The sequence below is a fragment of the Podarcis gaigeae genome (assembly GCF_964106915.1).
Source record: "Podarcis gaigeae genome assembly, chromosome: 2".
NCBI classification, from domain to species: domain Eukaryota; kingdom Metazoa; phylum Chordata; class Lepidosauria; order Squamata; family Lacertidae; genus Podarcis; species Podarcis gaigeae.
Genome location: NC_139679.1, coordinates 89,183,760 through 89,193,986, shown reverse-complemented (window position 1 = coordinate 89,193,986; position 10,227 = coordinate 89,183,760).

The window sequence follows — 10,227 nt, the reverse complement described above, 5'->3', positions numbered from 1 at the left end:
CATGGTGTCCTCTAGAAGTTTTGGAATACAATTCCTATCAGAGTGGCCAATGGTCAGGAATTATGGGAACTGTAGTGCAATTTATCTGGCGGGCACCACAATGGTTAAGACTGTGCTATATCGCCAAACAAGTGTATTCTCATTTTGGGGAGACACTGTTTTTGGGCCACTAAAGCAGGCATCCCAGGCACACTTAAGGGCCCATTAAACACTATAGGGATTACTTTGCATTAAACATTAAACAGGGCTTGGCTGTATTGATGGATACTTAGCCTTTTCAACAGGAGCAGAAGGTGACAGTGGCTTATGCACTTGCAATTGGGACCATATTGGCCTTCTCAATCTCTCCACCAACCACTGGCTCCCTGAAGGGCGGATTTGGACAGCAGGACTAAGCCAGGCTGACCAGAAAGGAAACTTCCTGATGATCTGCACCTGCTATATTTCAGTGCTGGCTCTATTGGGCTACCCAGTTGCCTTCCTCCAAAGAAACATCCAACATCTATTATGCTTAAAACCTCCATACTCAATCTGATTAATCTGATCATCATCCCCCATGGGGATGGCTGAATTGGTAGAAGCACACCAGACCAAGAAAGCTGGTCAAGACCCATAAAAACAGAAGAACAGAGGCATTAAAAATGGTTATATTGAGCGATTCAGGGGCAGATTCATTATAGGTTGACGACTGTTTTGTGCTCTTCCCGGGATACGGCACAGTCATAAACCAGGGTTAACATGCCAATTAAACTGGGATTTCTGATGCTTTACTTTGTCAGCATCACCAGTAGAATGATGTGATGGGGCTCTAGAGTAGAATATGACATGTACCACATAGCCTTAATGCCGGCTCAAAATGCATTCAATTTCATTAATGAAAGTTGTTGACACTGTGATTAGATCATAGCTGTCAACTTGCAGATTTGAAAATAAGGGACCAGCAGCCAAAATAAGGGACCTGCAGCCTCACCTGTTCCAGGCACTCCAGTCTTCCTGTCCTCCTGCAGTCTGGTCAAACTCATGCTGGTAGCTTTGAGAACACTGTCCAACCAACTTTGTAACCAGAGGTTCAACTGAATAGAATCTGAATCACATGCACCACTAGGCCTATATAGCCTCAACTAAAGATGGCTCCCCGGCCTGGCTTTGCACTGCAAAGTTTGCAGCAGCACGTGCAACAAAATGGCGTCCAGCATTCAAAAAACCCCTCAGCTTGCATTAACTAGCCACACACAAGGCATGCAAGCTCCACCCCCCAGTCGTTCTTAGACTTCTTATTGGGTGAGCAACACAGCCAAGCAACACAGTTGGAGCCTCCTTCCTCCCTGGCCGGCAGGGAGGGAGGGAGAAGAGCTGCTTTCTTTGAAATTTAAGGGACATCATTTAAGGGACATTTAAGGACATCCATCAGTAAGGGACAGCAGCGGGACATGGTGCTGGAATAAGGGACTGTCCCTTCAAATAAGGGACACTTGACAGCTATGGATTACATATATGGGAGTCTGTTTCTGCTGGACTAGAAGCAAATGCATGCAGTTTGTTGAGAGAGAGGTGGAGTCATTTCTCAGTAGCAATGTTAGCATTTAGAAACCTAATTCCCAATTGATTTTTCAATAGAAATTCATCACCCTATAGCCAGATTACATTTCATCTGCAGAAGAAGGCCTGTAAGGCATTTTTTTAAAAGGTTACATCAGAACTGAGCAGGTGGTTTTTGCCTCTGGGTAGACTGTTACAAAGGGCTATACAATGTGCTGCCCTTCAGATGTTGCTGGATACTAGCTCCCATCAGCCCCTGTCAGGATGACCAAATGCCAAGGAAGATGGAAGCTTTGTCCAACAATATCTGGAAGGACACAGGTTAGCTGTCCTTGCTGCAATCAGTTCTGGGATTGCTGAGGCAAATGGAAAGAACATCTTCTTGAATGTGATGGTGGTTGCTCAGAACTGTAATCCACTTTGAAGACCTCTGGGTGGAAAGGCAACGTATAAATGTTTTTAAAATAAATAAATAAGTTGAACCTGAATGTTTGAGGAATCCTAATGTTCTCACCTTAGGGATGTGGGTGGTGCTGTGATCTAAACCACTGAGCCCCTTGGGCTTGCCGATCAGAAGGTTGGTGGTTCAAATCCCTGTGACGGGGTTAGCTCCTGTTGCTCAGTCCCAGCTCCTGCCAAAAGCACGCCAAAAAGTGCAAGTAGATAAATAGGTACTGCTGCAGCAAGAAGGTAAACGGCATTTCCGTGTGCTGCTCTGGTTTTGGTGTTCCATTGCACCAGAAGTGGCTTAATCATGCTGGCCACATGACCCGGAAAAACTGTCTGCGGACAAACACTGGCTCCCTCGGCCTGTAAAGCGAGATGAGCGCCGCAACCCCAGAGTCGTTCGCAACTGGACGTAACTGTCAGGAGTCCTTTACCTTTTTTAAAACCTTTTTAACGTTCTCACCTTACATATCCGAAATTCAAACTCCATCAGAGCTGCAGCTGAGAAGCAGATAGGAGCAGAAAAATGGTGGTGGATAAGCATCTCTCCATATTTGGTTCCAACTCAGGCACCTAGTATGAATGCATCCTTGATTGATTCAGTTGCCCCAGACTGAGAACTCCCCATTACTAGGCATGTTGGAAGAACCAGCAGAAATGTTTTTTTTTCCTCTTGAGAAAGAAAAACAATAGGATTTTAATGTGACAATTATTCTGGTAACACTTTACTCGTGTGTATATATGGCTGTTCATTACTGCCGCTGAACACCTTTCATAATTATTGACCTGACCTGAATCAACCTATTGGATTTCCACCACAGATCTGAATTTATTATGTGCATCATTATCATAAACATTAATGGCTGGTTGGAGTGGCTGGGAGAGCAGCCTGCAAAATGGCACCAGCATCCTCCATGCATCTATCATTAAAGGGACAGGTGTCTTAGCCATGCACATTTATTCCTGTTCAGAATGCATGACACATGTGTGCTAGACTACCAATGCAGACAGTTAATTCAACACGAAGCTTCATGGGCAATGGTCAGTGACACGGAGAGTTGCCATCCAAAACGTGTGGAGAGCAGTAGGTTAGGGAAGGCGGCATTAACATGCAAGCTTGCATTATGAAAACTTACGCATGTGCACTAGTGGAAAAACAAGAAGTGGTAGCCCAGGAAGGAAAGAGAGTATTACTTCCTTAAGCTTTGTTTCCAGTGGAGAAGAAGACTCGAGAATCAAGAAGGTAATATTTCACAAGTCAGCAAAGTCGCAAGTCAGTTGGTCGCAGACCTTGTTGCATTTGCCATAAATGGGACCATGGGAACTGGCCCTAAATGACAAATGAGACAAATAGGCTGTGGGATCCCTGCCTACAATGTCTGTGTGGGCCAGCCATGCCCTGAGCCTTTGTGATCAGTCTGGCTCCTGGCTGAGACATTGAGGAGCAGCGATACACTGGCAGAGGCAGCAGCTGTGACTCGGCTGCCTTTCGGGATGACATTCTAATCTATAAATCCAAATAGATAGCTTCCTCCACAGCTGCTACAGGAACCATGTGTTTGTGATTAATGAATCTTTTTTTAACTGTCCACTATTAATTTTTCCCAGCCTTATTATAGCTAGTAAATCTGTATGGCGTTTTTGTATTCCCCCCTCCCCCACCCCGGTCTCAGTCCAATCTTATTGCATTCAGTAAATCTTTTTACTTTTTTCCTTACCTTGTGGTTGCACAATTCTGCATACACAGATGAGGAGTCATTGTTCACCACATCTTTTTCTATTGGGTTAACGTCTCCAGCTTCACATGGATCATCCATCACTTGGGCATTATTGCCCTTGAACCACAGCACTTGCTTTCCCTTTCCTTTTTAACATGCACAGATAAAAAGCTTTGGTCTGATGTCTCCAAGGCACAAGTTCACAACAGATGCCCCCAAGTACAAAGCCCTCTTGTCCTGCTAGACCTGTCATGTTTTGATTGGGTTTGGGGCTTTGCATTGCAGTTGTGTTCCACTGCAGCATTGGAAAAAACCAACAAGATACATACATTCAAAACTCGTGGAGACATTCTGAGACTGAAATACATTTGATATGTAACACCTGAATTTGCCTGCTTCAAAATTCTGCCTGAGGGGGCAGGAATAAGAGGGGGAGGATATTTTAATTCCAACGGTGAAACTTCACATTTCCATGGTTTACATCAGGCATGGGGAACTTTTGGGCCTCCAGATGTTGCTGAACTACACCTCCCATCATCCCTGACCATTGACCATGTTTGAAGGAGCAGATGAGAGTCATAGTTCAGTAATAGCTGGAAGGCCAAAAGGCTCCCCACACCTGGTTTGCACAGATTCACATCAAGTATCTCTACTGTGGTCTGTTCATGGTGTTTTCAACTGAGAACTCCATAAAGAATGATTTGGATGTGTGTTTCTGTCAACACAAAGGGATACAGGCTGGAGACAAGATGGGGAGCGACAGTTATCCACAAGCTCACAACATGTTCACTGATATGCACCATCCCTGCAAATAATTGTTTTCTCTTCCCACTTTATGTTGCCTGTTTATTCATCTACTATTTTACTTATTTCGTAAAGGTGGTATAGATGCTTCTCCCATCTGTGTTTTATCCTTCCAATAACCCTGTAGGCTAAGAGATTGTGACTGGCTAAGGGTCACCCATTGAATGTTATGGCTGAGTTTTTCAACCCAGGTTTTCCAGGTCTTACTACACCACACTTCTTCAGGAGACACTGGTTATACATGCAGCAATTCACCTATTTCCTGAACCATGAGTTTGTTCTTTGCTAAATGTCAGATAATTGTGAGTTTAAATACAATAGGCAGTTTAAAGTCAGCAGATCTGGGGAATGGTTGTCTTCAAGTGATGGCAGAATGCCAATACTGGTGTGGCCTCTCATATTTCAGCAGGGAATGTATTCCACCACACTGGTTCCACTAGTAAAAAAAGCCTGCTCCTGTGTTGCCACAAGCTGATGATAATCATCAGGCAGCGGCAAAATTAACTGGATTCCATTTGTTGATCTTAATGCCCTTACAGACAATGGAGGGGAAGATAACATTTCAGGTAAACTAGTCCAGAGTTGTTCAGTGCTGCATATGTAAGTAGCAGGACCTTAAAAATGGTTTGTTAGTTAATAGGCAGCCAGCTAGTTATAATCAATATACAATCAATAACTAAATTATAGCTCTGAGGAGGCTTGCTGAAATACTGTAGGGCAGTGAATAAACAAATGCAGGAGGAGGAGGATATGAAACATCTGCCTAAATCATGCCCGTGTCTTTTGAGAAATGCCTGGGTTCCTGTTTGACTGAAGAAACCCTCACTTCCACACTGTCCTTTATATGAATAGGGAACTGATTCCTTGAGAATGTGCATCCTTATATAGACAAGGCAGCACAATCCACACCCAAAAAGGAGGTATCAGCACCAATTCCATTGTGTGCAGAAGTACAAAAACTATTTTTTGGGGAGGGAAACACTAGGGAGGGTGAGCCCACCAGAAAACCTTGGTGAGGGTTTATTCAGTCGAACATGAACCCAAGCATTTTGCAAAAGACATACTTAGTGGGTATGGAATGCTGACTGATTATTTGGACAGCGCAGGGATAGAATGGTCTCTTGGAGGAAGGCATGGCAGGCTGGCACTTTCAACCAATGGCCTCCACAACACAACATTTCTGTTGCAGGTCTCACTTACAGAGACTTAGTAAGCACATTTGAGATGCTGGCCCTGTTATGGTAAGTGGCAGCTAAAATTAGTTATACACCAAAGATTTCTCAAGATAAATTAATCTTCTCTTTGTAGAGAACATATGGCCAGGACGGGAACCAGATGGGCTTGAGCTGCTGAGGCGGTAAGTTACATTCTCCCTGCCGGAATTAGGTCCCGTTTACAAGGAGCAGATTACCAGGTAGCACAGATTGCAGGTGTCCCTATTTGGGAGAGGTGATGTAGCATGCCATGGTCATGGATGATGTGTTTTCCCACCAGCGCATTGGCACGTGGACATTTTTAATGGTTCCCTCTCGATTCCTGCTTCCGGAGCTCTTTCTGTTCAGTTTCAGCTGTTTTAAAGGAAGTTTTTTTTAAAAAAAATAATCAGGGATTTTGATTGCCTTTCTTAGGCAGGGCAGTTCAACCAGACAGGCAGGTGAGGCATTGCCTAGGGCCACACAGTTCAAGGGGCGACAGAGAGCCAGAAGCATCAAAAGACTTTTACCCTTTCACGTACATACTTTCTACCATGGACAGCTCCCCATTCCATGTTTGCAATATTGTTTGTGCGAGAGAGATTGAGGCACATTGCCTGGTCACTTTCCAGCCCACCAAAGGTGGTAAATCATCAACATCCTAATAATAGATAACCAATACAAGCCATTCAGACTGATCTGGAAAACAAGCAACTTGCAAGCAGAACAAATGTACACATACAAAGGTCTATTTGATGTGAACATAGCGAAGACTGATGGGACCTGTCTGTTCCTGAGTTATGTAATGCACAGGTCAGGCACTCATATTTCTCAGTCAGAGCCATTTCCACAGTTTTTAGCTTATATTTTGGGAGGTTTGGAGACACAGCTGATGCAAAGCTTCCCTGGAGCATCCAGATGGCCACAGTTATAGGCAGCGAGCCAGTCTAGACTGGCGCTTGGTCTAATCCAGCAGGACAGTTCTTAGGCTGGAACCAAGTGTGTCTTTGTAGTTTGTTGCATAATTATTTTTGGATTCAATAGTGACAGGCTCTTAAGAGAAAGGAAACGAGAGCAAAAGAACAACACTTATTCCCATATGACCCAATAAAACCACCGCCATCTAGTCTTCTTGCTAATGTTCTTCTTGTACAGAATTCATATGACATGATTTATGTCAAATTCATGCAGTGTCTTCTAGATAATGGGAATGAGTCTGCACGGGAAAGACAGGCAGCAAGCCTAATAAAATGTCACTTTGACTATGGCAATTTTCAAACCCATATTAATTTATTGCAGCCTCTGGGGGACACTTTGTTACAAAGCTATTACATCCAACACTTGCCCGCTTTATTGAAAGGTGACGAACCAAAAACAAAAAATCTACAAAACACACACAAATTCCCAGCCTATCCTATACATATCACAAGAATGTATACATAAAAGCAGTATATTATAACTATGGTACAGATGTAATTTTGCTGCATGATAATTTTGCAGACATTTTGATTGTGAGAACCATCATCTTGATTGTAAAACCTACTTACGGTTAAAAATAAATGCACATAAAAGTACGAAATCCTACATACTTTTAGTCAAATGTAAGTCCCATAGAATTGAGTGGCATTTGTGCCAAGGTAATTAAGTTTAGGACTGCAGCTTGGCATTTGATGTGGGCTTGTCCAGTATGAAGTTGTTATCTGCATAAATTTTGTATTGGTGAAATCGATATTTACATGTTTATGCACTTTTAAATTATATTCCTGTAGTATGGGGATTAACAGCAGGACAACTCTTTGGCCACTGTGACAATAGGATGCTGGACTAGACGGGTCATTGGCCTCATCCATCAGGCTCGTCTTATGTTCTTAGGTACAGTGGTACCTTGGGTTACCTACGCTTCAAGTTACATACTCTTCAGGTTACAGACTCCGCTAATCCAGAAATAATGCTTCAGGTTAAGAACTTTGCTTCAGGATGAGAACAGAAATCGTACTCCGGCGGTGTGGCAGCAGCAGGAGGCCCCATTAGCTAAAGTGGTGCTTCAGGTTAAGAATAGTTTCAGGTTAAGAACAGACCTCCGGAATGAATTAAGTACTTAGCCCGAGGTACCTCTGTGTTTGCAACCAAAGGGAACTTTGATCCTTTGGTTGGATAAAGAGCCTTTATTGTTGCTAAAAGCAGTGCTTTTTTCTGGGGCTATGGAGGGGTACACGTACCCCTAAACATTTTGTGAATCTTTGTACTTTTGTCCATTTACTGTATTTAATTTTCCCAATTTGAACTATAAAATAGTGATTTTCTTGAGTCAAAATGAGAGTACCCCAAACATCTTTTTTTTTTAAAAAAGCACTGGCTAAAAGACTTTGATCCTGGAAGGATAAACACCCACTGTCTATTATACAACAGTCTGAAGACCTCACTGCCCTGGCTACATCTTAATTTCATGAGAATACCTACTGGATTACTGGACGACTTGTGTTAACCAATAAATGTAACTTATAATACATGTACTGATGGATACACCCTTAAACTTCTGGTATCCATAATGTGAATTGCTGGTGATTTTTTGTTACTATTAGTATTATTTATATTGTATTTATTTTCCTCTATATCATGTTTCATTTATTTCCACCCATTACTTTTGTTAAATTTTTGAATAAATGAATCTTTCAAAAGGATTGCAACCCTTCTTTCTGAATATATATCAAAACAATTACAACAGATTTATATGGAATTTATAGTTCCATTTTGATTGGTTTTGTTTTATGATTGGAATGGTTTCCTCTGTTTTTATCCTCTATCATTCAATAGTCTATTGTTTTAACATGGGACCTTAGAGTGAAGGATGGGCAATAAATTTCTACCTTTCCCTTGGAATCGAAATTTAAACTTTTCTGTTAGGTGATCTGAATGGCAACATTTGGACTCATAAGATTCTAAAGAAGTCCTATTCCTTTCTGGTTACCCCAGTAAGTTCACCGTTAGATCTGGAACTTCAATGGTCCAAAAAATCAATAAATTGTTGATATGAGGTCATGACTCACTCTACTTTAAAGAACATTTGACTTGGTAACAGATCGGTCTTCCTAAGGCGTTAGGTGTGACTGACTCTTTGAGCAACCGCCAGCATATACATTATGTCTCCACAGGCTGAGAAGCTGACCTTTCACTTTCTTCTCTTTGAGGATTTGGATAAGTCTATACAGTGGTACCTCTGGTTGCGGACAGGATCTGTTCTGGGGTGCCGCTTGCACCCTCAAATGTCCGTAACCAGAGTGGCGCTTCTCCGCATTTGCAAAGCGCGATAGAGGGCTTCTGCGCATGCGCAAACTGCGCAGTACACTTCTGTGTGTGCGGCAAAACCCGGAAGTAAACACTTCTGGGTTTGCCATGTTCTTAACCCGAAAAAACGCAACATGAAGCATTCGCAAGAAGAGGTATGACTGTACATTCCTTCTGTGGATTTTAAGGACATTTTCACATAAGGCTTACGTGAAAGCATCTGGGGTGCTATTTGTGTCATGTGGCAGTGTTTTTGACATGAGGCGGTGTGTAGAGAAGAAATTGTATGTACATTTAACCTAGAAGAGGTTTTATAGTCATAGCTGGCATTCTGTGTATGTACTTCCTACATAAGAACAGCCTGCTGGATCTGGCCAAGGGCCAATCTAGTACAGCACCCTGTTCTCACAGTGGCCAACCAGATGCCTGTGGGAAACCTGGAAGCAGAACATGAGCACTCTCCTCTCCCGTGGTTTCCAGCAACTAGTATTTGGAAGCATTGTTGCCTCCAACTTTGAAGTCATCATAGCTAGTAGCCTGCCAGGCCTCAGGGAAACCAACCCCCACAGCAGGGTGCCAGGAACCGTTAAGACAAGGAAAAGTCCTTACCATCTGCTTTTATTAAATATTTACAGAGAGAGGCTTGGGAATACAGCCTCTTGGAATAATGGCGTTGCCCCAGGTAAATCTCTACCCTTATCTCCCTCATTCACCATCTATTCTACAGGTGGCACTGAGGGCCTTTTGCTTCTGAGTCCTTTTCTCTCCTACTTTTAAGGCTTGCCAAGTTCTGGGAGGGGGGTGGTCTGGAACGCTTTGTAGTGTCAGCCAGCTGCTCCATGGGAAGGCGGTCTCCACCATTCTTCCTCTGTCCAGTCCCTGACATAGCCTTTGATAGCCCTCTCCTCCATAAATTTGTCTAATCCTCTTTTAAAGCCCTCAACGTCAGTGGCCATCACTGCCTCCTGGGAGAATGAGTTCCATAGTCTACTATGCACTGTGTGAAGAAGGCTTTTAAGTGCCCTACATCTTCAAACATTCAGCTTCATTGGATATCCATGAGTTGTAGTGTTATGAGAAAACCTTTTTCTATCCACTTTCTTCACACCATGCATAATTTAATAAACTTTGGTCATGTCACCTCTTACTCACCTTTTCTCTCAACTAAAAAGTCTCAGCCAATGCAACCTTTCTTCATAGGTTATCAGAACTGTACACAGTACTATTTTCAGTTCCTTTCC